At 45.0% G+C, this 26,189-nt stretch overlaps 1 protein-coding gene and 1 long non-coding RNA gene across 47 annotated transcripts in view; one reads left to right on the top strand and one right to left on the bottom strand.

Moving 5' to 3' along the window:
• The window catches only part of LOC129621864 (neurexin-3-like), a 300,739-nt gene that overhangs the window by 250,340 nt on the left and 24,210 nt on the right, over positions 1 to 26,189 (top strand). For 2 of the 46 annotated variants that reach the window (XR_008699735.1, XR_008699744.1), the window contains exon 1: positions 23,164 to 23,683. The exons of 37 other annotated variants lie outside the window; for them this stretch is intronic. The gene's annotated coding sequence lies outside the window, so the exon portion shown is untranslated. Of the gene's footprint in view, positions 1 to 23,156; positions 23,684 to 25,496; positions 25,588 to 26,189 lie in introns of those variants that run through there. 7 more of the 46 variants (XR_008699765.1, XR_008699759.1, XR_008699762.1 and 4 more) reach the window with 7 other exon arrangements.
• LOC129621869 (uncharacterized) lies at positions 4,903 to 17,051 on the bottom strand. Its single transcript, XR_008699772.1, has 3 exons — positions 16,911 to 17,051; positions 5,863 to 5,940; positions 4,903 to 5,338 (listed from the first exon to the last, which is right to left on the bottom strand). It is a non-coding gene; the product is annotated as an uncharacterized LOC129621869 (long non-coding RNA).

The raw sequence follows: 26,189 nt of genomic DNA on the forward strand, positions 1-26,189 counted from the left end.
ATTTCTTGTGAGTTTTTCAGAACTTGTGTGATTCAGGCTTGTCAGATACTATTTTGGGCTGGGCTGAGACAAACACATTCCCCTGGTGTGCCAGATGTTGCCTACAGCCTCCCGATTTCCAGAGGCACCTGGGTTGACATTCTTGGGAGCGACAGAATGTCCAGGCAAGGGATAGGAGTGAGGGACTAGGAAATTACAGGGGAGAAAGTAAATGTTTTACTGTTCTGGAGCTGTGTAGAAATCATAATCTGACTCTGGAGATAATTATTAGGATGTCAGTGACTGGCTTAAGGGAATGAGGAACAGTGCCTCATTCAGTGTGTGGATCAGAGTGAATGCTCCATAAATACATGTTGATGGAATATTGGTGCCAAAATGTGTTATTTTTGGGGTGAGTTCAGATTCATATGCTAGGTGATTCTTAGAATGTCAAGATGGAGTAATAAGGAAGGATAATGCTAATTGCTAAGTGATGAAGATATGAGTTCTGCTGAACAGTAGAATGATATTCAAGTGGAAGCATGGGACAGGGAGATATAAACACGCAGAGCCTGTGTGCATACCTATCTGTCTATCTGTCCATCCTCTATGTCTGTCTCTTGTTTATTAGCCACCTGGTTCCAGGAGAATTTAAGGCAGGTTATAAGACAGACTTCATGTAAAAGAGCTTCATTAGAGATAAAAATGACAAAAGATAAGCCTTCATCCACAGGTCGATCTGTGATTCTGCGGTGACATCACCTACAGATGGCTGAAATTTAAGAGTAACTATAATTCTTGATTTAAACATTTATTTCGACTTCCTCTTCCACCAACCTCATACCTGATACTGCAGATATGCTGGAAAGTAGACAGACGCTCAGCCCTCCTCTCAGCAAAAGGCAGGTAACGGGGGCACAGGTGATAGAGTCATCCATGGAGGGCTGGTTGAAGTTTGCCCTTGGGAAGTGAAAAAGCAGCTGACTGAGTGGTCCTTCATCCTTGAGCCTGGGCTGCTCTTTTATAGCCACATGGTGCTTTGCTTACGTTTTCTTCCTGTATTTGAAACAGGAAAAGCATGGTCTCCCTTACCATGGTCTCCCTACTTAATATAATATTCTATTATTTCTTTTTCGGCTACTAAAATATTCTATTATCTCCAATCACTTCCTCTTCTGCTCAGTGTGTTTGTCATTGGCCATAGTTTACATTAAAAAGAGGGGAGCTGCCTGGAGCTTGAATTGCCTTTAGTGTGAGTGCTGTGGATGGGGAGGGGGACTCCAGGTAAGCTGATGAATTCCTGCAACTGCCAGGGCTGGGAGCTTGGCTAGAAGCCAAGAAGATTGTGGACAGATGCTCCCCATGCTGGGTCGACTTGGCTCAGCTCATATTCCCAGGTTCTGACCTGGAGCTGGGGGAGGGATACAGTCATTCTCTCAGCCCGCGCAGAAATATTGACTTAACACCTGCTGTGTGTAGGGCATTGAGTCCTTGTGTGCTTGGGAGTCAGCTGCAGGGGTCCCTTCACCAAGAAGTTCTCTCTGCTCCCCACATAGCAGGTGCTTTCCATGGTCTCTTTTATTTCTCTTGGGAGAGAAAAGAGTTTTATCCCATTTCACCTACAAGGGAACTGAGACACATGTCTTCACCTTACCTAAGATTACATAGCTAGTGAGCAGGTGATTCATAATTGAAACTCTGTTTACTTTGAAGTATGGGTATGTTTCAGCACACATCTTGTCAGGAAAGGCACCTTCAGAAAAGACTCTTTTATAAGACATGTTAAGAGTTGAAAGGTTTATTACAGAGTAGAAATTAAGGTGAGCCTTGAGAAGATGACAAAGAAGCTCAGTCCGAACTAGTTTAAACAAAAAATGGTTTATTGGCTCATGTAATTGAGAAGATCAGGTAATGTGACCAAGGTCTGGATTTTTCTCAGTCTGGTCTTGTCTCCTGCTGTGTTGGCTTTATCCTCAGGATCTGCCCATTGCCTCTGAACCTTCCAGCCAGCAGCATAGGCCCTCTTCCCTCCTGGCTGTGGGATGAGTTTCAGGACTCCACCCCCCACCCCGCACCATGGTTCCTGAGCTCATATTCTCTCATTGGACCCAACTGTGGTTGGGGAAAGACAGACTAACAGATCATTCAGCACCTTCCCCCAGGGCGCCTGGGGGAAACGAGCAGAGAGGCAAATTCCCCAGAGGAAAGTCAGGGTGGGAGACGGGAGGATGGATGCCTGGCAGCCCACCAGCATCCTGTAGCAGAGGCCCTAGAGAGGCAAGGGGGGCAGTGGGGGCAACTAAGGGTGGGGGTCTGTGTCAGTGGTCAGGATGCCAGCCCTGAAGCTGTGCCTCTGCCAGCTGGGACCTCTTACCACTGCCCTCCCACCACCGTGTTGCAACTTGATAGTTCCCTCTCGGGCTCCATGGGGGTCTTAGAATGATGAGGCAGGAGTAAGTATACTGAGAGAAAGTGTTGGTCACTCATTCATGTCCGACTCTTTGGGACCCCCATGGACTGTAGCCCATCAGGCTTCTCTGTCCATGGAATTCTCTAGGCAAGAATACTAGAGTGGGTAGCCATTCCCTTCTCCAGATGTCTTCCCAGCCCAGGGATCGAACCCAGTTCTCTGCATTGCAGCCAGATTCTTTACCATCTAAGCCACTGGGGAGCCCAAGTATACCCAGGAGGGTGGGTCATATAAGTGGAAATGGGTGGTGGTCCTTCCCCTTTCTGCTCTGGGGCTGTATAAACTCTGTACCCTGAAGGTCCACTGATGTTGGTTCCTCACCACCAGCTCCAGTATAAGTTGGGTTGTATAGGTCACCATCAGCTCAGGGATAAAGCAAGCTGTCAGGAGAGGGAGAGAAGGTCTCAAGAATTGGGAACCTGTTGAGTGTCCTAGGAGGATACGACATTTATTGTTTCGCTGACCCTCTGTTAACTAATGCCTAGGTTTTCTCAAGGGGCTTATGCATCTGGGGGTTTATGCTGAAGTCATGAGTAGGAAGTTCAATATTTGGCCCATCAAAACATAGAGCTCATGTGTTTTTTCTTTCTCAGAAAAGCTCCATGAATAATGAGAAAGAATATTGTCATAGCAGAAATCATGAGACATGACTTTGGTCTGGTCTCTGTATCTACTGTCCTTCACTTGACTTCTTTTAACAAATTAATTTCTGAGCCTTATCTATAAAGTGTGGGGGGGTGAAAGTTCCTTCCCTGTTTGTGGGTCTCAAACAAGAAAGTAGGCAACCCCATGTCTGACTGCTAGTAGGCCCCAGCAGAGTTTTTCTTCTCTTTTTACCTCAGATAGAATTATTTTACATTCCAGCTTTGTTATTCTAGTGGAGAAACCAGGTTAGCCTTTGGAAGGCCATTCCTGCCTGAGTTTGAGTCAGATTAGATTTAGCAGGTGCAAAGGGCTGCAGAAGTGACTTGGCGGTTGATAGAATTACAGCCAGGAATCAGACGGGCATCAGGAGTTTTGAGTGTTGACTCTTTGTGCTCCAGGCTGCAGTCGTCCTCTGAGCTTCTTCCAGTGGGGCTGCGCTCCTTTGTGCGGGGAGTCACACCCAGTCACACCAGGGGATCATCCTGGCTCCCGTGTTTTTGGCTCTCTTTTCTTTTCTCTGATGCTTAGCCCCTCTGTGCTGCCTTTACGCATCCCATCAACCAACAAAGTCCAATTGATCTTATATCCAAATCCCTCTTAAGCCCACACCATCCTGTTCATCCCCCACCTCCCCTCGTTCCAGTGATGCCTCATCCCTCTCTGGACTCTCATAATTGCTGCCTTGCTATGCATGGCATAAAGAGTACTCTATCAGTGGTTTTTGTGAATGAGGAATGAGATAATGAGACAGCTGAAATTTAGTGAAACATTTAAGCCCTGAGTTCCTAAACTTCTGTTTGTGAGATAGGCATGGATCGGTATTTCTAGGAATATCTATGGGAAAGAATTAGGTCCTCTTCCCTGCCACCTATCATGAAGTCACTTCCCCCACCCCCACTGCATTTTATAGAGATGCCTAACAAGCACTCTGCATATAAGTTAAATAAGCAGGGTGACAATATACAGCATTGATATACTCCTTTTCCTATTTGGAACCAGTCTGTTGTCCCATGTCCAGTTCTAACTGTTGCTTCCTGACCTGCATACAGATTCTCAAGAGGCAGGTCAGGTGGTCTGGTATTCCCGTCTCTTTCAGAATTTTCCACAGTTTGTTTTGATCCACACAGTCAAAGGCTTTGGTATAGTCAATAAAGCAGAAATAGATGTTTTTCTGGACCAACCAGTCCATCCTAAAGGAAATTAGTCCTGGGTGTTCATTGGAAGGACTGATGTTGAATCTGAAACTCCAATATTTTGGCCACCTGATGCAAAGAACTGACTCATTTGAAAAAAGACCCTGATGCTGGGAAAGATTGAAGGCGGGAGAGAAGGGGACGACAGAGGATGAGATGGCTGGATGGCATCACTGACTCGATGGATGTGAGTCTCAGTGAACTCCGGGAGTTGGTGATGGACAGGGAGGCCTGGCGTGCTGCGATTCATGGGGTCGCAAAGAGTCGGACATGACTGAGTGACTGATCTGATCTGATCTGATAGGGAAGACTATCGCCAAGCCTTCCGATGTCTTGAGGGAGATACCCTCCTCTACTTTTCTGAGCTGTCATTTCACCATCCCCATTTAGCTGGCCTCTGGGAAATTTAATCTAAGCCCATGCAATGCTAGAAGTGAAGTGTGAAAGTGGCTCAGTTGTGTCTAACTCTTTGTGACCCCATGGGTCGCAAATTTCCATACAGTCCATGGAATTCTCCAGGCCAGAATACTGGAGTGGGTGGCCTTTCCCTTCTCCAGGGGATCTTCCAAACCCAAGGATCGAACCCAGGTCTCCTGCATTGCCGGCAGATTCTTTACTAGCTGAGCCACCAGGGAAGCCCATGCAATGCTAGAAGTGCCCACTTAACAGCTTGGCAGGGAGGAGAGGCAATTTACTTACCCAATTGAATTACCTGTTCATACTCCTGATTCTCCAAGCACATTTCAGAACAAAAAGATGATAGAAGAGACTGTTAACCCTGTATAGGACTAGGAGTCCACATGCAAGAGAAATTTAGCACCTGAAAATGCTTTCTTTGGTGGGGAATCTTTTTCTCCATCAGAACTGCCTCCCTCCCCTCAGTAGACTTGCAACTGATTTTCTTTTACAGTATCTTTGCTCAAGGTTCCTTTCCTCTAAAAACAGAAACCCCTCGCTGACAGCTCACAACTCTCTGCTGGTTTGCTGGCAACCGAGGGACTGAAGAACAAGCCCGTTCTGTAGGTGCCTCTGAGGAGCTGATTTTAGGATGCTGCAAGACAAACATCAGAAAATTCTCTTGAGTGTGACAGTTCTCAAGGCAGGAAGATTTCTGGATGCTGGAGAAATGAAGAAACACGTTAAACCATAGTCATAAGCCAGGTTAAGATGGAGGTTTCTGGAGTGGGATGGGGATTCCATCACAGGCTCAGAGCTGTTCCTGTGTGGCTGTTCCAACCAATTTGTTTATTTCTCAACCATTAATAGGAACTATCCCAGTGAGGATGGGTGACTTGCCCAAGAATCTCGTCCACAATGCCCTACTTTAGGTCTTAGAATTCCATTATTAGAGATCCATTCATAAGACCATGAGATGAAACATACATACAAGAATCTCTTTACAACACCCCTGCCAAGGGCCACTCAGTTAACACTTCTAGAGCCAGAACCTGGGCTGATTATAATAATGCATAGAAAAGTTAAGTCATGTCATTTGCTGCCCAGGAGTATGCAATCTAGATGGTAGCATCCATCCTAAGAATAACGAGAACAGGAGCTGACATAGATGGTCCTTACCCTATGCCAGGGACCGTCCATGCGCTCCATGTAACTGAATCATTACGTCGTCACGACCCCTCTGTGAGACTCTTGTCCCTATTCACAGGTGAGAAAATGAACAGCAGGTCACTTAGTGCTTTGCCTCAGATTCGCAGAGATAATAAATGTACAAGACACTGTGAGAGCAGAGAGAGAAGCGTGGTCAGGGAGGTACTTGTATCTGAACATCTCTACTGGCTGTAGACTCAAGCTCTCCCTAAATGGACCTTTACTCCTCCTTTGAAATAAGCACAGTTTTCTCCCTCTTGCCAAATTTAGCAACCCCTGTGAAGGGACAAAAGTCTCTAACATCATGATATGAATTTAGCATTCAAACATCTGGCACCTGAGGTGGGAAAGAGCAGAGCCTAAGGAAGCAGAGCACTGGGGATTCTCTGGGCTTGCTTCTTGATTTTCCCGAAGCCAGTTCTGCTCATGAGGCTGCAGGGCAGCAGGCAATAAAATGGTGCCTAGATGGAGGGAGATGTTACTAGTTGGGCAGGTAAACCTCAGTCTCCCCTATTTTGACTTAGACATGGTGACCCAGAGACTGTTTTTTATTTATGATACTCTATTAGGACTGTTTTGATTGTAAGTGTCTGGGCCAACCCAAACTACTTTAAGTCAGAAGGGAATATTAGTGGAGTCCATAGAGGAAAACATTAGAATGGGAAAGACTAGAGATCTCTTCAAGAAAATTTGAGATACCAAGGGAACATTGCATGCACAGATGGGCACAATAAAGAACATAAACAGTATGGACCTAACAGAAGCAGAAGATATTAAGAAAAGGTGGCATGAATACACAGAAAATCTGTACAAAAAAGATCTTAATGACCCAGATAACCATAATGGTGTGATCACTCATCTAGAGCCAGAGATCCTGGAGTCCTGCATTAAGTGGGCCTTAGGAAGCATCACTGCAAACAAAGCTAGTGGAGGTGATGTAATTCCAGCTGAGCTATTTCAAGTCCTAAAAGATGACGCTGTTAAAGTGCTACACTCAATTTGCCAGCAAATTTGGAAAACACAGTAGAGGCCACAGGACTGGAAAAGGTCAGTTTTCATTTCAATCGCAAAGAAAGGCAATGCCAAAGAAAGTTCAAACTACCACACAATTGCAATCATCTAGCAATGTAATGCTAGATGTACATGCTAGCAAAGTAATGCTAGCAAAGTACATGTACATGCTAGCAAAGTAATGCTCAAAATTCTCCAAGTGACTCTTCAACAGTACGTGAACCAAGAACCTCCAGATGTTCAAGCTAGATTTGGAAAAGGCGGAGGAACCAGAGATCAAACTGCCAACATCAGTTGGATCATCGAAAAGGCAAGAGAGTTCCAGAAAAACATCTACTTCTGCTTTATTGACTACACCAAAGCCTTTGAGTGTGTGGATCATAACAAACTGGAAAATTCTTCAGGAGATGGGCATACCAGACCACCTGACCTGCCTCCTGAGAAATCTGTATGCAGTTCAAGAAGCAACAGTTAGAACTGGACATGGAACGATGGACTGGTTCAAAATTGAGAAAGGAGTACATCAAGGCTGTATATTATCACCCTGCTTATTTAATTTATATGTAGAGTACATCATGCAAAATGCTGGGCTGGATGAAGCCCAAGCTGAAATCAAGATTGCCGGGAGAAATATCTATAACCTCAGATACGCAGATGACACCACCCTTATGGCAGAAAGTGAAGAGGAACTGAAGAGACTCTTGAAAGTGAAAGAGGAGAGTGAAAAAGCTGGCTTAAAACTCAACATTCAGAAAACTAAGATCATGGCATCTGGTCCCATCACTTTATGGCAAATGGATGGGGAAACAATGGAAACAGTGATAGACTTTATTTTCTTGGGCTCCAAAATCACTGCAGATGGTGATTGCAGCCATGAAATTAAAAGACAGTTGCTCCTTGGAAGAAAAGCTATGACCAACCTAGACTGCCTATTAAAAAGCAGAAACATCACTTTGCCAACAAAGGTCCGTCTAGACAAAGCTATATTTTCCCCAGTAGTCATGTATAGATGTGAGAGTTGGACTATAAAGAGGGCTGAGCACCAACGAATTCATGCTTCTGAACTGTGGTGTTGGAGAAGACTCTTGAGAGTCCCTTTGACTGCAAGGAGATCCATCCAGTCAAATCCTAAAGGAAATCAGTCCTGAATATTCTTTGGAAGGATTGATGCTGAAGCTGAAGCTCCAGTACTTTGGCCACCTGATGCAAAGTGCCGAATCATTGGAAAAGGCTCTGATGCTGGGAAAGATTGAAGGCGGGAGGAGAAGGAGATGACAGGATGAGATGGTTGAATGGTATCACTGACTCGATGAACATGAGCTTGAGCAAGCTCCGGAAATTGGTGATGGGCAGGGAAGCCTGGCATGCTGCAGTCCATGGGGTCAGAAAAAGTCAGACACAACTGAGGGACTGAACTGAACTGAGTGGAATCCATAGGGAGAGAGTCTAGGAGTTGTTCTGGTTGAGGTACAGCTTGATGAAGAGTCTCCTGTGACGTTGCCAAGTTTCATTTTCTCATGTTTCAAGTTGGTTCTGTTCTCCTCTTGCTTTATGATCACAGGGTTAATGCAGCAGCTCCAAACCTCACTCTGCTTAGCTTCTGTCTGGGGTTGGGGGAGGGTGATAAAAGAACTCCTTTCATAAATGATCAGAAAAAGAATCCTGGGCTTTTGTTTTATTGACCCTTCTAGGTTGCCTGCTGCTTCCTGGAGCAGTCACTGTGCTCAGCAAAAGAAGCTACACTGATCACCTTCGGCCAGTTTGGTATAAGGATGGAATGAGAGAGGGTGACCAGTGAATCCTCAAGGCAGTTCAGTTCACCCTGGAGAAAGGTCATGACTCCTTCACTGGAAACTCCTGATGTGATGACTTACATCTTAGCTTCTTCAGACAGTATTTTCTCTCTCTCCAGGGACAACAGCACCCACAAGATACACACCCCCTAACTCTCCTTACCAATCAATATGTGTCCTGTAAGCTCAGTGGCATGGAGACTAGGAAGGAATGGCTAAAGAGACTATAACACATAAATTGGCTCTTTCAATTGGCCCTGCAGTTCTTTCACTCCTGAGTCAGGGTTCTTATTTAGAGCAGAGGGACCCAGAACATCTTTAGTCCTACAGATGGTGTTGGTTGGATATCAGCATATGGGGAGATATGTGGGTGGGAGCAGCTGATGTCAGGAGGGCTGAGATGGAACATTGGATTCAAGTCAAGAGAAAAGTCTTGAGGTTTCAGTTGGTGAAGAGAAGCCTCCTAAACTGAAAGATGTGAATTTCTGGCAGCCTCTCTGTAAGAATGAAGAAAAAGAGGCCAGGAATGGTTAAAACTCTACTGGACACAGAGTTGAGGTGTATGAAATAGGGGCTGCTAGACAAGGAGTCAGGGTCTCCTGCCCTGAGCAGCACCGATCACTGATTCCTTCTCCTTGACCATGGCAAAGGCAACTCAGTAGACAAAGCTGACACTTCCTCCTTTTGTGACTTTGGATAATTCACTTAATCTTGTCAAGTCTTTTCCTAATCTGTAAATGGGGATAATAGAAATAGCTACTTCAACAAGAAAGTGTAAAAACAAGCTTAGCCCATGATAGGAGATTAATATCAGCGTCAGCTTTTTCCTCCCTGTCTGTAAACTCTAGATACTCAACAACTTGCAAGTTAGTCTCTCAATTCATAATGTGATTTCATGACTCTAAGCATGTTGATAATGAGTGACTGAAATGAACTTGTTGTTAGTATTTCTTTCTTTCGATTTTGGGGGGATGAGGTCTTTTTTTGAACAGTTGCCCCAGACCACAGAAAAATGGAGGTGTTCTGGTTCAGTGGGTTCTGCCCTTCCTTCGGTCATTGGATCAGAGCCACCTAGGTTGGAATCCCTGTTCCACCCCTGACTAGCTGTATCATATTTGGAAGTAAATTGAATCTCTCATGTCAGAATCTTGCTCAGAAAAATGAGGATAATGATACTTGCCCACAAAGTTAATGCTAGGATTTGTGACAATTCATGTAAAGCCTGGCCTTGTTACAATTCTGTATGTCATTAGTGCCCATTCTGTGGATTTTACAATTCAAAATTTTACTGCATGGCAGCTCCTGAAGGAGACAGCCCTGGGGGATCCCATATGGTGTTGGGGGAGCCCCCTAAAATGGCCAAATATATGTACATGTGTGTAAAATCCAAGTCTCCCAGAGCAGTTGCTCCTAAAGTGCCCCTGTCCAAGCTTGGGGCCAGGATGGCTGCCAGGTGCTTTTGCTACAAGATGACCCTGTTTTCATACTTCTGTGATGCATTTATAGAGAAGCTGCTGCTGCTCAGTAACTTTAGTTGGGTCTGACTCTGTGCGACCCTGTGGACTGCAGCCTGCCAGGCTCCTCTGTCCATGGGATTCTCTAGGCAGGAGTCCTGGAGTGGGTTGCCATGCCCTCCTTCAGGTGATGCCATGCCCTCCTCCTAGTGATGTGGCCTTAAGTGAGTTACTTAACTTCTCTATTCTTTAATTTCTTAATTTTGTTGTTGTTCTTCAGTCTCAAAGTCATGTTTGACTCTTTGCGACCCCACTGACTGCAGCATGCTAGGCTTCCCTGTCCTTCATTTTCTCCCAGAGTTTGCTCAGATTCACATTCATTGAGTCAGTGATGCTATCTAACCATCTCATCCTCTGCCGCTTTCTTCTGCTGCCTTCAATCTTTCCCAGCATCAGGGTCTTTTCCAATGAGTCAGTTCTTCACATCAGATGGCTAAAGTATTGGAACTTCAGCTTCAGCATTAGTCCTTCCAATGAATATTCAGGACTGATTTCCTTCAGGATGGACTGGTTGGATCTCCTTGCAGTCCAAGAGACTCTCAAGAGTCTTTTAGCACCACAGTTCAAAAGAATTACTTCTTCAGTTCTCAGTCTTCCTTACGGTCCAACTCTCACATCCATACATGACTACAGGAAAAACCATAGCTTTGACTATACAGACCTTTGTTGGCAAAGTAATGTCTCTGCTTTGTAATATGCTGTCTAGATTGGTCATAGCTTTTCTTCCAAGGAGTAAACGCCTTTTAATTTTATGGCTTCAGTCATCATCCACAGTGATTTTGGAGCCCAAGAAGATTAAAATCTGTCACTGTTTCCACTTTTTCCTTGTATTTGCCATGAAGTGATGGGACCGGATGCAGTGATCTTAGTTTTGTGAATGTTAGTTTTAAGCCAGTTTTCTCAAACTTCTTTTACCTCATCAAGAGGCTCTTTAGTTTCTTTTTGATTTCTGCCATTAGGGTGGTATCATCTGAATATATCAGGTTGTTGATATTTCTCCCAGGTATCTTGATTCCAGCTTGTGAGTCATTCAGGCTGGCATTTCACATGATGTACTCTGCATTTAAGTTAACTAAGCAGGGTGACAATATACAGCCTTGTCATAATCCTTTCCCAATTTTGAACCAGTCCATTGTTTCTTATTTGGTTCTAACTATTGTTTCTTAACCTGCATACAGGTTTCTCAGGAAACCTGAGGTGGTCTGGTGTTCCCATCTCTTTAAGAATTTTACACAGTTTGTTGTGATCCACACAGTCAGAGGCTTAAGCGTAGTCAATGAAACAGAAATAGAGATTCCTCTGGAATTCCCTTGCTTTCTCTATGATCCAGTGGACATTGGCAATTTGATCTCTGGATCCTCTGTCTTGTCTAAATCCAGCTTGCACATCTGGAAGTTCTTGGTTCATGTACTGCCAAAGCCTAGCTTGAAGGAGTTTGGGCATTACCTTGCTAGCATGTGCATTTTAGAATGAAGCTGTGCTAATCCTGACGTTTTAGGATGGCTGTTGAGACTTAAATGGAAAATGTGGGCACCTGCTGAGCAAAGGCTAGTAGGACCTCGGTGCTGCTCAAGGTGACCAGTTGTCTTCTCGCTTGGGTCATAGTAGAATGATGCTTCCTAGATCCCTTGTTGTAGGATGGTGCTGTGTGACCAAGTCCAGCCAATGAATTGTGGGTCAGAACGAGGCCTGTAACTTCTGGATCAGAGCATTTAATTGCTGGTGTGTGACTTTTAGCTCAGCCACCTGAACTTCATCTTAACATTTGGGATGTTGGCTGTTTAGTATGTCCGAACTCCGTGCCCTAGGCCAGTGTCTTGTGAGGAGGAATAACTTTTGGTGTACTGAGATTTTGGAGATGTTTCTCATAGTACATAACCTGGTCTGTGGTGCCCAAGATAACACACAGTGTCATGGGCACTTGCTTTAGTGCCAGACACATGTTGGTCCACACTTTATAATGATACCCTAGAAAGATGTATCATTATTATCTTTATATTTATGTGGGGAAACCAAGGTCAACAATGTTAAGTATCTTGCCCAGTCACCCTGCTAGTAAGTGGTAGCTTGAGGATTTAAACCCACATTGTCTAACTTTAGAGCCTCTGCTCTTAATCACTATTCTGCAGACTCCATAGACCAGGCCTGTGGTTTCCTGGTAAGATCAGCTGATATTAATTCTGCCTTCCTTTTCTCTTGAACTGCATCCCCCATAGTTTCATTTGGAAATGATTTCCTCTGTTGGCTTTTTCTCTTCAGTGTGGTGGTGAGGCTGAGAAACCAGCAGAGTGGCCTGTTGTGGTTATCTAGCTCTCAAGTTGTCATAGGAAGTCTCTCATTTGCTTTGCTTTGCTTTGCTTGACCACTTTTTGGTTTTTAACCTCTTATTGAAACCAAAATCTTTGATATGGGGACAAGAAACTTCTTAAGAAAATGGAAGGCATTTTTTTTTTTTTCCATCTTTGCTGAAAGGCCTCAGAGTGATTATCTTGAGTCTGCTTCCTAGAAACCGAGCCTGAGGTGGGGGTCTTGGTGTGTGATTTATTTCGTGGAGTGCTTTGTGGGGAAACCTGTAAAGAAGTGAGGGAGGTGGGATAGGGCAAGGAAGGAAGATGGGTGGGATCGGGGGGTGGAGGGGTCAGGGAGAGAGGTCCCAGGAGGAGGGGATATATGTATACATATAGCTTATTCACATCATTGTACCACAGAAATTAACAAGACATTCTAAAGCAACTATGTGTGTGTGCGTGCTAGGTCGCTTCATTCGTATCTGACTCTTTGTGACCCTATGGACTGTAGCTCACCGGGCCCCTTTGTCCATTGGATTCTCCAGGCAAGAATACTGGAGTGGATTTCCATGCTCTTCTCCAGGGGATCTTCCCGACCCAGTGATCGAACTTGCATCTCCTGTGGCTCCTGAATTGCAGGTGGATTCTTTACCACTGAGCCAACAGGGAACCCCCAAAACTAGTATACCCCAAGAAAAAAAAGAAGTTAAGCAAAGATGCAGTACAGCTGAAGCGTGGCCTCAGCCTGCCTCCATGGGGGAGCTATGGTGTATGATTGTACTGTAGAGCTTGTTCTGTGTTGAGTCAAAGAGACTGAGATTTTATTCCCCTGAACCAGTTGGTCATCAGCCTTGGATGTAACCTCCCAGGGGCTTCCCAGGTGGCACGAGTGGTAAAGAACCTGCCTGCCAATGCAGGAGACATAAGAGATTTGGGTTCAATCCCTAGGTCTGGAAAATCCCCTGGAAGAGGGCATGGCAACCTATTCCAGTATTCTTGCCTAGAGAATCCCATGGACAGAGTAGCCTGCCCTATAGGGTCACAAAGAGTTGGACATGATGGAAGCAACTTAGCACACACACACATAACCTCCAAGGCATCTCCCACTGGCTAAAGGCAGTCCACCAAGAAAGATGCAGGTGTGAGGTCAGTTCAGCCACCACCTGGAGCGACTGGGGCGTGGGTGCACCTGCCAGGCAAAGGGATCTGGAGGATGCGCCAGTAGCATCTACTGCAGTGTTTGAGGTCAGTGGCTCATCTTTTTTAGATCTGTGCTTTATCTGGGGGTGATAGAGTCAAGCTAAGGGGACACAGCAAAATGTGTAACACAGTAGTGGAATGTGACCACAACGATTCCTCATTACAGTGCTTTTTGTTGACATCCAAGTGTGTATGTGCCAATGAGAGCCCAGTAGGCAAAGAACTCTGTCTTGACCTTTGGACCTGGAACTGATACATGTTGTCTATCACCTGGGAAAGTTCTTTCTTTACTTTCTAAATGGGCACAGTGACTACCAAAAATGTTTTGGCAACTCTCGGGATGTTTTCCTTTTTAGTGAAATGTGTGTGCTTGCTCTGTTGTGTTCTACTCTTTGTGACCCCAGGGACTGTAGCCCACCAGGCTCCTCTGTCCATGGGATTCTCCAGGCAAGAGTACTGGAGTGGGTTGCCATTTCCTCCTCCAGGGGATTGAACCCCTGTCTCTTGCATTGGCAGGTGGATTCTTTACCACTGAGAGCCACCTGGGCAGCTTCAAACTCATAGACCCAGAATCAGCAACTCAGAATAATAATATTAATAATGGCACAAACACCAACACAATTTATTAAATGCCTGCTATGTGCCAGGGGCTTTGGTTGTATAACTATTTTATCTAATTCTATGACCCTGCAAGATAAGAAGTTAGAGGATCCATTTTATGGTCCAGAACAATAAATATCAGGGAATGTCAGCAATTTTTCCAAGGAAACACAGTTAAAACAGTTCAGATGGGAATTCCCTAACTGTCCAGTGGTTAGGACTCTGCACTTCTGAGAGGGACAGAGGTCCAATCCCTGGTCAGGGAACTAAGATCCTTACAAGCCACCACACAAAAAATCCCCAAAACAAATGAAAACCAGCTTCTATGTAGTAAAACAAATCACAGCATCAAAGAATGGAAGATTAAGGAAATTCATTAAGAATTGAGATGAAAAATGATGATTAATTCTTAATTTAGAATTAAGAAAATCATGAAAAACCACATACTCATCAAAGAGCAGAAAATGTAATACAAGAGGAAAGTCTCACTTTTTTGATTAATATCGAAATCTTGCCATGCTGAGTGTGGAGGAGACCTAGGCAAGGCTGACACATCGGAGATAGGATTTGGTTCCAGAGGTGTTTGACTCTCTGACACCAAAGGGACAACGTCTTACTTTGCCATATTGTTTGAATAAACACAAGATTTTAAGATGTCTGCCTACTCAGTTCTGAACCATGGATTCCAGTTTAGAAGAGTGGTTAACACTCAGACCTTGGAGGCAGACAGACTTGAGCATCGGCTTTATGACTTGGGGCAAGTTATGTATGTAACCTCTCTAAGCCTGTTTCCCATGTGTCCAATGGGGTAAGAGTACTGAGCATGTATAACTCCGATGTGGATTAAATGACATAATGTATATATAATACCTGTCATGTAAAATCACTTATTCTCTACCAGTCATTATACTACATCCAGAGAAGCCGAGCGACTTCACTTTCACTTTTCACTTTCCTGCATTGGAGAAGGAAATGGCAACCCACTCCAGTGTTCTTGCCTGGAGAATCTCAGGGACGGGGGAGCCTGGTGGGCTGTCATCTCTGGGGTCGAACAGAGTCAGACACGACTGAAGTAACTTAGCAGCAGCAGCATGAGAAGCTTTTAGTCTAGTTGGGGAGAAAAGACAGTTTCGGTTTCTATTAATAATAAACAAGCTAAGAAATTGGTGGGTTGAAGCAAAAATGATTTATCATTTAGCACAGTTTTATGGGTTGGCCAGGTAAACTACCCAGTTAGGTTGCTCATCCTGTCAGCCTGGCTTCTCACGTGGTTGCATGTAGCTGGGGGCTTAGCTGAGCTCTAACAAGGGGTGTGCAGGAAGGGCTTTGGTCCTCCTTCACCTGCTTCTTATTATCAGTAGTCTAGCTCAAGCTTCTTATATGGCAGCTGGATTCCAGGAGCCCCCAGACTGAAGCACCCTGCCTTTTTAAATGTTAGGCTCAGGGTTAGCACCTTGTCACTTTCATAGATGAAACAAATTACATGGATGCTCCAGATTCAAAAGGAGGGGAATCGGACTCCAAGCCTCACTGGGCAGAGTGGCACTGATGTGTTGGAAGAGGAGGAGTTATTGGCAACTATATTAGGGTTCTCCAGAGAAATAGAACTGATAAGAACATACAGATGTGTGTGTGTGTGGGTGTATGTATATACAGAGAGAATTTCATGGCTCTTGTGGTTATGAAAGCTGAGAAGTCCTGCAAGCTGCCATCTACAAGTTGGAGAATCAGGAGAGCTGGTGGTGAAATTCAGTCTGAGTCTGAAGCCCTGAGAACTGGGGGTGGCATGGGGTAGGGCTAATGGTGTAAGTGCTGACTTGGTCTGAAAGCCCAAGAACCAATGTCCAAGGGCAAGAGAAGATGGAGATCTCAGCTCAAGCATAGAGAATGTATTTGCCCTTCCACCTCCTTTTTGTTGTATCCAGGCCCTCAATGGATTGGATGAGGTCCTCCCATACTGCTGTTCTCTTTACTGTCTACTGAATCAAATGTTAATCTCTTCTGGAAACACCCTCATAGACACACCCAGAAATAATACCTTTACTATCTGTCTTGGCATTGCTCAGCCCAGTTGATACATAAAGTTAACTGTCTCAGTGGCCATATTTGGAGACTATCTCTCGCGGAGGCATTCATTCTAGACCTTACTGTCTGACAGCATGCTACTTTTGGGCTACAGATATTTACCATGAAGGGGAACACCCTGTAGAGCACGTTAAAATTTTTAGAGATGGCTTCCCAGAGCTCCAGGGGGACCTTGCATGAAGGATGGGAAATAGCTATGCGAGGGAAAGGAGAGGGTCTTTCTGCTGTTTTGATTTTTCGCCCACGTGAACCAGGACAAACTCTGTAAGTTGGGAAGAGTGGGACCCTGATTTTAGCTGTCAAATTGATCTACAGTGTCAGATGGGATAATTTAACCCTCAAATGAGGGTGATTTATCCTGTGTATTGTAATCAGATCGTCGTCTAAGTTGTTCCCCACGAGCTCTGGTAAATCACTTTTAGTACATATTGAAAGTGACAATATTGTATTTTATCACCGAATTGCCGTCTTACAGTAATAACTAATGCATGTCATTGACTTTGGCTCCAGTGCTGAATTACACTCACTTGGAGGTGCATAGATCCCGACGGGAGCTGTCACTTCTATCTGCTCGTCCGTGGCCGGAACCAAGGCTGGTAGGAAACTGTACCTTTGTTGCAGCCTTTGCATATCGGCTGGCTCGGAGATACTTCCGGTCTTGGGAAGCGTGGAACTTCTCTTCAGTGCAGCTTGGGTCAATATGACCTAGGGCAGGCCTCGTGATTTTATTTAATGAGTGATGAGTGTCTTGATGACTAAAGATAAGGATCTTATTTAAACAGAGAAATAAGGACTCGAGAGGAATCGGGCTCAGATTCTAATGGTGGGATGGTGTCACCGACTCAATTGACATGAGTTTGGGTAAGCTCCAGGAAATGGTGAAGGACGGGGAGGCCTGGCATGCTGCAGTCCATGGGGTTGCAGAGTCAGACACAACTGAATGACTGAACAACTGTTTCAACCTTGTAAGTGGTCTTACCACCAGTCATCTCAAAATTGTCTTGTCTAGAAGCCCCCATAGCAATTTTCTTGGGACTCAGAGACAGCCATGCCAGCCCCCTGGCTGGAAACCATCACAGCCCACCATTGCCCGTGGGATGTTGTCCCTGGTCCCTAGCCTGCAAGGCTTTCGCTAGTCTGGCTCCTGCCTACCTGTCTAGCCTCAGCTTGTTCTGATCCACATCTTGAGCTTTCTGTCCCTGCTGCACACACTGTGCTCTGCTTCTCTGCACCACCGTTTGCATCCTTCCTTTTCCTGGAATGTGCTCGCCTAGTTACCCCACCAACTCCCCTAGTTGGGCAAGATGTGCTGCAAACATCCCTCCTGGAAGTGCATGCTCGTGTTGTCTTGGGTGCCTCATTCTCACTGTTTCATTTGCCACACCACATTGTCATTACTTATTTATGCTTCTAGCTCTACCACTAGACAGACTGTGAGCTCCTTGAAGCCAGGAACTTATTTTAATCCTGTTAATAACCCAACTGACGAGCACAGAACTGACTGGCACAGAGGAGATGCTGAAAAAATGTTTGTGGAATTAATGGATTTTGAAGATACTTCTTTGGGTTGTCATGGAAATTCATGCGTGGTGGAGACTTGGAATTTTCACCCTGAATCTGAGTTCCCTTTAGTGAAGGGGTTTCCTGTTTTGATATTACATATCTGTATGGGTATCAGTATGAGTATTTACTGCAAAGGTGAAATTTTTATGACTCTGAGACAAAAGCCTGGGCAAGAGCACAGAGATGGATTCGTCCAGACGAGTTTGGAGTTGTTTGTACATTTAATATTACATGAGAAATTAAGCAAGTCCTCACACTGATGAATTTGAGTTCAGTTTTATGTCTGGAGATGATCCTGTGTTAGAAATAAGGTTGTGTATGTGTATGCTAAGTCACTTCTGTTATGTCTGACCCTTTGTTACTCTATAAACTGTAGCTCGCCAGCTCCTCTGTCCATGGGATTCTCCAGGCAAGGGTACTGGAGTGGGTTCCCATGCCTTTTGGATGATCATTTTATTCATGTTGGTAGATTGGGGTGTCAGATCCCATAAAACATCCCAAACCATTTGCCTTCAGTTATTTTTTTCTCAACCTGCCCTTAGAAACGAGGACTCTGAGAGTAAGTTTCAGGGATGGTAGGAGAAGGGAGAATGCATTCCCACATTTCTAACCCAAGTGCATATGCTCCTTCTTTTGAGAGAAGTGAAAGGTCTGAGCCTAGGAACTGGCTCTCCCCTTTCGAACTGCAATCTGTAGGCATATGGGCCAAGGAACCCCATGCAGGCCCAGAGACAGATGTCATAGTGTGCCTTGCAAGGAAACAAGACAAGTGTAGAAGGGACCAGGTAGCAGGAGCCTTCAAAAAGAAGCCTTCTGCTACGTCTCTTATTCTAGGTGCATCCCTTATGAAAGGTATTCTGGTTGTAATGATAATAGCACTATTAATATAATAATAACGATAATGATTTATATGCATTGAAAGTTTTCTACAGGCTAGGCACCACGCCAAACATTTTACTTGGCCTACTTGATTTCAACTCACAACTTTATGAGCAGATAAATTTAGTTTCCATGTTAAGAGACAAAGAAATTTGCCCAAGGCTGCATAGCTAACAAATGGAGGAGCTGGGATTTGAACCCAGGTAGTCTAACAGAGCTCTATAATCCTAACCTTGGCACTAGATTACTTGCCAAGTAACAACAACAACAACAAAAGTAACAGCTGTGGCAAACGATTCTTGGGGGCTAACTCTGTGTTCGACCCTTGCCAGGCTCTTTACAAGGAGAGCCTCATTTACTCTTACCACAGCCTTGGGGCAGGTTATTATTATTGTCCTCATTTCAAAGATGGAGTGACTGAGACTTAGAGATTCAGTACCATGTCTGAGGTCACACAGCTAGTACACCATGGATCTGGATTCATTCTCAGGCTCTGCATCTCCTGAGACCCCAGTTCTATTTTTTATTTTGGTTCAGAAAGTGTTCTCTTTCCTTCAATCCAGATCTCTTTCTCAGCAGTCAGTTCTCATCTCCTTCCTGAGGATGAGACCAAAGAGAATTTCCATCTTCTTCGAAGGCAAAAGCCCTATGTTAATGAAGAGGGTGCTAGATTCTGTCCGGGAGTGGGGCTTCAAAAACAGTAGCACTAAGGAACAGCTGGATGCTTATCAGAGAGCTTATGAGAGGGAACAGTTCTAGAGACTGGGTGCATGGGAACGTGCTTCATCTAACTGTATTTGAAGCCAGAACATCATGTCACAACACTGACCTGCACTAGGGCTGTACTGCTAACCAAGGACAAGTGACCCTCTCTAGATTTTTAGTTCCACTGATAGTGAGGATTTTACCTGTGTGTGTTTATGCATTTGTGTGTGTGTGTGTGTGTGTGTGTGTGTGTGTGTACGTACACGTATATGACTACCGATGGTACCACTACACAGTTTGGTTCCGTATGAGAGATGTCTGTTGTGTATAGAGCACTCAACTTAATGCTATGGGCAGGGGAGATTTAAAAAATGCCACAGTGGTGCCATTCGCCTTAAGCTGCCCTGGAAGTCTAAGCAGAGAAGTAAGACAGATATGTATGTGGACAGTATTTTCATAGATTAACTTGATCAGTGGAGTTGCTAACTTTTTGAAATTATAAACCTAGAAATATTTTTTAGTGACAAAACTTTTATGAACATAATGTTCTCATAATCTTTGTACAGGAAAGCTAATAGAGCAAAGTTTGTATCAGTTTGCAACTAGCGATTCATGTCTCTATATGTGAGTGTCAGACTTTTGAAATAACATGATTAATAACATTAAGAGGATATTGTTGGGAGGGGTGCAATACAATGATTCTGTCCTTTTCATCATGTCTTTATCTGGATCACCGTGAAACTAATGTGAGCGTTCTCCACCTCCCCGTGGAAGCCTGCTCTGCTCTCCTTTTGATCTGGATCACCGAGAAACTGATGTGATGGTTCTCCACCTCCGCGTGGAGCGCTTGCTGTGCTCTCCTTTTGATCTGGATCCCTGAGAAGCTGATGTGATCGTTCTCCACCTCTGCGTGGAGTGCTTGCTCTGCTCTCCTTTTGATCTGGATCATCGCGAAGCTGATGTGATCATTCTCCACCTCTGCATGGAACGCTTGCTTTGCTCTCCTTTGGGCGCTGTCAAATTTTTGCATTTGGGAGCGACCGCGCAGATGCAGGGTGTGGTTGCAAGAATAATAGGCAGGTGAAGGAATTGCTCGGAACTAGATTAAGAATGGCTATTCTTACCTAAACTATGAATTTTGAGATCACACATAAGGTCCACCTGAATTTAAGGAATGTGCAGTAGATCTGAAAATTGGTAATTGTAACATCCTGGGCTTCCCGAGTGGTGCAGTTGTAAAGAACTTGCCTGCCAATGCAAGAGTCGTGGGTTTGATCCTTGGGTTGAGAAGATCCCCTGGAGGAGGGCATGGCAACCCACTCCAGTATTCTTGCTTGGAGAATCCCATGGACAGAGGAGCCTGGCAGGCTACAGTCCACGGGATCACAAAGAGTTGGATACAACAGAGCAACTTAGCACAAACACATGGCCTGGCTGAAAGAGCATCCATGTGGCCTGGTGTCCCCTGACTTTGATCCACTTGTAGGCAGAAGCTCTAGGTCTTTGGCGCAGGATCTTCCAAATGGGTTCTGCAAGTTAATGCTGGTGATGGAGAGTGGAGGCATCAAGACGGAGCAGCCTCTACCCCTATGGGGTGTGTGTGGCTGATGATAGAAAGTGCAAAGGACAGCACAGTGTGGGGACTCGGCACTCCCACCTTTATGACTTTTCTTAAGAAATGTGATCACATTTTAGATGCTGGAGAATTATTACTGCATCATTCAGAATAGTGACCAGTTAAAAATACACTAAAGGCCCAAGAAGAAGGACATACATAGATAAATAATGATGTCTAATATTGGGGATACTAGGAATATTTTTCAGCCATTAAAAAACATGTTTTTTAAAGAGTATTTGATAACATGGATATAGTTAGATAAATATAGATATAAATGTATTTTGGTAAAAATTGCAAAAGATTTCTTTCTATAAAATATGAGTTTGACTTTTTCAAATATCTATATCCATCCCTAGAAAAAATTCTCTAAAGAAACATACATTTTTCAGTAACTGTCTCTGGGTACCAGATAATTTTAATTTTCTTATTTGAACTCATCTGGCCAAGTTATCTTCTACAATTACATATCATCTTTCCAAACATAAAATGGGAACAAATACCAGGTGTTTCTACTGTGGCATGTTCATCCCATGAAAACTGCAACAGGAGCTGAACAGACTTGCTTCTGGATGCTGCATTTATTAGTTGGGTCATGGAGAGTAAGCCTTCGCTTCTGGTTGCAGAGTAAGCCAGATGCCCTGCCTTCCTCATGGGTCGTGGAAGGTTGGGAGGAGTGACTCAGTCTCAAAGTGGAGGTCTGGAGCCAAGACGGTAACTCTGCTCCCACTCTGCCCTCTTTCCCAGGTTACCTCTTTTCATCCTTCAGGGCTTGCTCACCTGGTGCTTTCCCAGGTAATCTTCCCTGGAATAGGGGATTTGTGTTCCCTCTTTGAATATCCTTGCAGCACTTTAGAATTCTTATCATGTAATTTTATGTCTATTCCTGAGATTATTAGATGAATGTGAGGTATCTACTCTGACTTTCGTGTTTGGTCATTTTGGACTATCCCTCGTTGTCTTCCACAAGTGTTCATTAATGAATAAATACACTCTTGCATGCAAAGGTTTGAATCAGCTGGTGGGAAGACAGATCTAGTATTTTGAGGTGGATTGGAGGGATGATGGTCTTGAGAGAAAGCTTCCTAACAGAGTCACTGTACCATTTCTTTCTTTCTTTTTTTTTTTTCTGGGAAAGAGTATATGATTCAACATGCGGGAGAGCTAAGGCTTTGTATTCTAATTGGGCCAATCAATCAAGAAATCAATCAACACCCATTCACCCAGTGCTGACCATGTGCCCAGCACAGTTAGAGACACTGAGACCTTTAGGAAGCAGCTTTGCCTCTTTTCTTTGGCTCGTGCATGAAATGGGGTTATTAAGACTTGCAGAGTTCAGAAGGCAGGAAGGGCCAGGGGTAGGAGTGACTGGAAAAGAACCATGAAATGCCAGTGGCATTTTAGCTTCAGCATTTCACTGTGGGGTCCAGGGAAACACAGAGTTCATCTTTCCCCAGGAAAGACGTGGATGCAGAAATGCCTCTGATGAGTATTGCAAAGGTGTCATCTTAAACACAAACAAAGATCAGGAGACGCCTACCTGAACTTAGAAGCCTGAAATAAAAAAGGAAACGGTTCCCAAGTGGAATAACTGCGGAGTTAGTGTGTTGGTTTAGCAGTTTTCTGCCTTTCAGGGATGGGGGTGTGGGGAGGTTTGGTCTGGCTTAATTAGCCCTTCCCTGTTGAAATGTGATGAAATAGCTACCCTGAAATGTTGCTCTGTAAAAATGCAAAAGGAGAATTCCTCCTCAATTACCTTTGTATGGGAATCAAGGACAGGAACAGAAATAAGACATGAGCTGTTAGGGGAAAGAAGATGTGGGAAATGGATACATTTAGATACCAAGCAAATCCTGCTGTTTCCTTTCAGTCTCTGGCCTAACCTTTTTTTCCCTCCTGGAATCTATGAAGGAAGTTCCTGTTTAGGGGCGGGGAGGACAATGGGCTTTGCTCATAGCCTACTAGGAATGCTTTATAACTCCCTCCCCTCCCCATTGCCCTACCACCCTAGATTATTGTAAGTTTGAGCAGAGCTGTCTTCAGAATGACAGGACCTTCTCCATGTAACATTAGTAATAAGCTTGTCCTTGGGTGGGCTAGAGTTTATCCATACAGTGGATGGTGCAGGGAGTTGGAGGAAGGGAAGGAGTTTGTAAATTAAGACTAAAGGCCAACAAACTGCTCACAAGCAACAGCTGATTCCTATCTCCTGGTGCAAGCATTTATAGGTTTGCCAAGACCTTTTGTTAGCTCCCTGCCTCGACTCTTGATTCTCTGAGCTAGACCCTAAGAAGAGCGCGTTTATTCTTAAATGTCCTTTAATGGCCACTTCATTAGAACAGTCCAGTTAGGGCCCGTGAGCATGGTTTCATTGCATTATTGTTGGAGAAAAAGGTATGTTAGCAGTTAGAGGAAGGCTTTCTGCTTAAGGAAATATTACCGCCCCCCTCGCCTCCCCCAGGGGCATGGATACATAGACAAGCATATGCAAAAACTTCTGCAAGGGATTCAGCGTATCCTCAGTGAATTCCAGGAAAGGTGAGTAGTGGTCTGGGCTCAGGAGAGAAATGTCCAAGAAATGAGGGTTCTTGAACAGAACTAAAGGCCCCTATTTGGGTGAGGGGATTCTGTGCTATAGCATTGCTCCGCGTGGGCTTTCTCTGGTTGCAGCGAGTGGGAGCTACTCTTTGTTGCGGGCTTCTCATTGCGTTGGTTTCTCTTGCTGCTGAGCACAGACTCTAGTGCGCGGGCTTCAGTAGTTGCGGTGTGTGGCCCGTGTGGGCTTCCGTAGTGGCAGCACACAGGCTCAGTACTTACGGCTTGCAGGCTCAGTAGTTGTGGTACATGGGCTGAGTTGCTCCACTGCATGTGGAATCTTGCCCGACCAGGGAGCAAACCCGTTGTCCCTTGCGTTGGCAGGTGGAGGCCTATCTTCCAGGGAAGTCCCCTGTGCTGCACGGTGCTTTGGTCTCCTACGTTGTATCTTCTGCGTTTGTCTCCTGCTTCTGCCGCTTCCTAGACCTTTGACCTAGCCAAGCCACCACCTCGTTGCTTTGCTCCCACATGGGCATTGCATCGGTCCTGCAGGGGCCGCTCTCAAAGGAAGTCTGTCTAGCTGTCTTCTTGCCTGTTAGTCTTCATGTCTGTCTCAATTTGCGCCCCGTGTTGACCCTTGGACCCTTTCCCTTTACATCTCCAGTGTGAAGGCTCTTCACAGTGGGGTCTGTGCTCCTCTCTTTATCCCCCTGCACCCCAGAGGGAATCAGTAAGTGGCTGGACAGACTGTCGGGACAAAGCCCCTACTGTCCTCCCACCGTGGGTTTTGATCGTTTCTTTCAGTAACCAGTTTAGTTTAATTATTTATGGAAGAACATTCACAGTGTGAGAGGAAATGTCCTATGAAACATTTATCAAGGCATCAGTCTTCATAATCTGAGACATCCCCAGAGCAAAAGCAGGGTATCTGTGTGATGATTCAGGTGTTACCCCCGGGGAGAAGCAGGATGAAACATCCAGAGATGGTGGGGTTTGAATCACTGAAGTTGACTCAGTCGATAAGCCTAGAATCTGTGGGTGATCCAAAGTCTTGTGCTCCCTGCATCCTCCCAGCCACACCAGTGCAGTGCTCATGGCTGTTATCATCAGTATTACAGTGGGGAAATGGAGGCACCAGAAATAAACTGTCTGGCCCAAAATTTGTAAAGTGGAAAGTGGAGTGGGGTCTAGATTTGGAAAGAGACACTCAAATGCCATAGCTGCATTCTTAATGCTCTGGAATCTGGTCATATATAAGCTGATCACTCATTTGATCACTGTCCTATACCTCCGTCTTAGCTGATCCTCTCCAGCTGAAGAGAAGACTCAGGGGTTTTTCAGGAGTCTCATTGGGTTGATTTGGTGAAAGTGGAAGATGGCTTTAATGTCTTTAGCAAATAAACACGGTATCCAGTGTGCCGAGAATGAGCCCGCCTGCTCCCACCACTTCCTAGATCTTTGAGCCAAGCCACTGGATTTTTTTTTTTTTTTTTTTTGAACATCTCAGCTGTCTCATTTAGAGGATAATAGTGGCCTCCACTTCTTATAGGGCTGTAAGAACTAAAGAGAAAGGGGAGTACGTGGAAGGTACTTGGTAAAGTTACCAAATTTATAAACAAATGTTTACAAATGTTAGCCAAGGCCCTTTGACTCCTCATGGCCCAGAAATCCCAGAAACCTTGGGATGATGTTTCCCTGATTCTCATATCCCTAGGGATGACCAGGGGTGGAGGTGTTAAAAGGCAGATTCCCAGATTTCACCCCACGTGATCAGGCAGAACAAGGTGAGGCTGGTACACAGGTCCAGAGACCGGCACAGAGAACCACTGGCTCAGAGGGCGAAGAGCCCCCATTCTACTCCTTGGCTAGACCCGCCACATTCCTGCATTCTCTTCCAACCCTGAGAAGTAAGTGTTAGAAGCATTCTCAGCCCCATGTCTACTACAGGCTCAATAAGGCCAACAAGTAACAGCTTCACGACTGCGGAAGCAGCCCTCAGCCGAGTCGCTTGTCTCCCCCTCCCCCCGTTTCCCAGGCTGGCTCCCTGCCCCTCTCCTCCACCCAGCTTCTCTTTGCACCACAGTCCATGGTATTTTTGAACTTCAGGACTCCTGTCTGTCTCATTATTCTTTTAGCTGAGGAACTGCAGCACCTAATTAATAGAAAATTAGCTGCGAATGTAACATTTGGACCTCAGTCAAGGCCCAAGATATAAATAACCATGTGAGTGGCCTGGGAACCTGGTTCCTGGCAGTCCCACAAGTGGCACTTGCTGTGCTTTTCCAGGAAGTGACATCAGAGGGTAAAGGCCGCTGGGGTCACTTGCCCCGTGGGCCTACTTCCTATCACTTCCTCAAGCTAAATGTCACTTTAAAGGCCAGGCTGGAGAGGAAGCAGAAAGGAAATTGAAACAGGACTGGGCAGGTCTTGGAGGAGGGCTTTGGGGTCCCTGTTAGGGTGTCCCAAACACCGGTCCCCCAAAGATACTGCAGGTCTGTGGTTGTTCCAG

The sequence above is a fragment of the Bubalus kerabau genome, chromosome 10 (assembly GCF_029407905.1).
Source record: "Bubalus kerabau isolate K-KA32 ecotype Philippines breed swamp buffalo chromosome 10, PCC_UOA_SB_1v2, whole genome shotgun sequence".
NCBI classification, from domain to species: Eukaryota; Metazoa; Chordata; class Mammalia; order Artiodactyla; family Bovidae; genus Bubalus; species Bubalus kerabau.